We start from the raw sequence: 3209 nt of genomic DNA on the forward strand, positions 1-3209 counted from the left end.
TTCCCTCCCTACTCCCTGTCCACCGCAACAGACTTGCCAGGTGCATGCAGGGCTATGCCTCTTTCTGTGTACGTGATGCCCTGCAGCCAAATTATTGGCCACGTCAGGCTGATTTTTCCGATGCATCAGTCCGATATCGGATTGGCACAGATTTAATGAAAATTGACTGTATTGGTATATGTCTATAAAAGACACTGGAAAAATGAGGCTGGTAACAGTGAAAGGACTTTATCGGTGCAAGTTGGAACTAATTAATGCAGCAGCATGAGACTTCTGAACACTTAAAGGGGAAAATGTCAGGATAGAGTGGAAACATTATACAAGGATGTTTCAGCTTTAGTCTGCATTTTCTCTAAACGATGCCTCTATGTGCATATGTCCATTATATATTATGTCAGGGGATATTGGAAGAAATTGGTAGCGTTTACTCTGTTCTACTGAACTGTGTTTTAGCCAATAAGTTTTATATTGTTTTCAGTCATACTACAATTAATCTAAATATTATTTAATTTGTATCTTGGGGAGGGTTGGAAAAATCTGTATCTCCTAAAAAAAACAAACAAAAACCCCCTCAACAAGTAATCTGTTTTAGTAAATCACTTGATTAGAGCAATCTCTATGTTTAATGACTGATTATTTTTGAATGGTGGCATGAAGATCACCAGTGTTTGGAGGAATTTTGGAAGTAAGTTTTTAAGTTCAAGGGTGGCCAAACTTCCTAACCCATCTAGCCACAAATCAAAATCCTGATGTGGCTGAAAGCCACAGAACAGAAAAAATTTTGAGGTGAGACTGCCCCAGAATTACTTACCTGTACACAGTTCCCCACCAAAAATAATGCGTCATTAAATAAAAATAGTAAGGCATAAAAAATATTCTGTTTCTCTATGTACATTTTACTACTACTCTTTTAGGAGCCCCATTTAAACTCCCTAGGAGCTACATGTGGCTTGAGTGCTGCGGTTTGGTCACCCCAAGTACAGTTCTTTTGTGGAGTATTGTTTCTCTTCAATGCTGAAACTTAAGAGTGGCATAGTTACCTGGGATACCAGGTTGGATTTGGACTGGGGCTCCTTGTGAGCTGGATCCAGCCCAGGGAACGATGGTAGTGTCATGGGATCTAGTGACTGGGGAGGTGGCTAGGGGACTGGTGGTGGGTGAGCCAAACTTGCTACCAATAGCTATAGCCAGTATGAGCAAAAGGAGCCAAACTCTGTGGCAGCATACCGCCCCTCCCTCCCAATTTTCCAGTAGCCCAGTGGGCTGGGTAGAGTGGCTTCACTGGCCGGATCTGGGCCACAGGCCATGTTTGATGCCCTTGGCATAGCTCCATGGTTAAGCAGTATGCATTTAAAAAAAATGGTATACTTACAGAACAATGCTGCTTAGCCACTGGGTCACAGGCTAGGTTTGGCCCCCTGGGTTTTATCATCTGGCCTGTGAGGCTCTCCACAGGTCTGAAAATTTGACAACAGGGTAGTGATTGCCACTTCCCTGCTGCCAAACTTCCAGACCATGGGGAACCCTGCAGCAGATAGCATGGCTCTGCACATAGGGCCAGGTGCACACGGTGGTGCAGGGGTGACCCCAGTGCACAGACTAGCCCCGTACCACTCAGCTGGTCTGTGGGACCAAAAGGTTGGACACCATTGTTTTAAAACATTTTACTAATGTCTTTTATATAAGCAGATGGTGCTAAGCAAGTGAATGCCTGGATTTCAGATCTCTTGCGTGCTTTGTTTTAATGAGATCTAATGATAGTTTACTTGGTGTGGCTTAATAAAGTTGTCCCTAGTTGTGAATAGTTTTTCAGTATGGCAGATGCAATTCAATCTGCTTGTATCTGTGTTTGAAAACTATTCTGCACTGTTCTACTCCTGACTGCTTTGATGTTCTTCTAATTGATTGTTAGTACAGTTAGTAACTTCCAGATGCTACAATCTGAATAGGAAATAGACTCACTCAACTGCTTTGCTAACTCTTCCCTGATTGCATTACATTTTCAACAGAATGATGTTTTGTTGGCATACATGACATGAATTGCACTAATGCTAGGCTCTGTACCACCTCTTTAGGCCAGTGATTCTCCAACCATTTTAGATTTGGGATACCTTTCCATAACTTTTTGAACTTGGCAGCGCTTCAATTAAGACCCACTATTTTGCTGTCCCACATTGTTGTCAGCCAGGGATCTGCTGCAACCATGGCCAGGTGAAAATGTCCCATGTGTCTTGTGCACAGCTAGGCTGGGAAGAGCTGTAGCATGTTCATACATTCCTGCCTCCACTAGGGTTATTTAGTAAACCTTAGGGCCCTGGTTGAGAGCCACTATCTCAGGTGTTTCACAATACACAATGCAGGTTTGAAAGAGACTTTATGGCTTATTAAATTTAATTTCCTGCAACTGCAGATAATATTATGATACAGCTCCTTTTAGGAGCATATTAGGTTCCATCTTAAAGCTGGACAGATTTGTTGTGTTGCTCTCTGCCCATCTCATTTGTGCTGGATGACTTTTTTTTTCTAGAATTTCACTTTTTTCTAATGATTAGAGACCTTGTCACGTATAACTGACCAGATGCAAACTTAGGTTATATGTTCCAGTGTGAAAATCATCCTTTAACCGAAAGATCTTTCTTCCTTTTAGTGTTCATCTTCCAGTACAGCTATTCCTTGTCGGCCTTTGTTTTTGCCAGTGTTTAAAAACAAAATAAAACAAACAAACAGTCATGCCGCCCCCGCCCCCCCATGAGCTCTTTCAGTCTCCTCCCTCTCCTAATAATGCCTGGAAAATGTTAGATATTTCCTGCCTCTGCTAGCCACACTACATCTGATACATGCTTGGATCACACATGCTATCTTAAATGGATGCGTCAATCAAGTGACTCATGCCCATTCTGCAATTGGTTAAAGTTTTTAGGGCTTTATCTTTCTTGGTCTCCTCCAACTAATCTGAGTGGTGTTTCTTAACTGTTTTGAGTGCCAAGTCCATAACCCCAGGGTGGCTTCCTCACAGGGAGATTTTTATTACCACATAATGATAATTTAGACCGGGGTGTCAAACATGTAGCCTCTGGGTCGTGGACCAACCCCACGTGCTGCATGTGGCATTGGTTGAGGTGCTGGATGCAGGGTGTACAGCTGGTTCAGCCCCATGCTCTGCATGCAGCATGTACCAGCCGTGCTTGGGGCCTTACCATACACATGGC

This window comes from Crocodylus porosus, unplaced genomic scaffold (genome assembly GCF_001723895.1).
Source record: "Crocodylus porosus isolate Cpor-Errol unplaced genomic scaffold, CroPor_comp1, whole genome shotgun sequence".
NCBI classification, from domain to species: Eukaryota; Metazoa; Chordata; order Crocodylia; family Crocodylidae; genus Crocodylus; species Crocodylus porosus.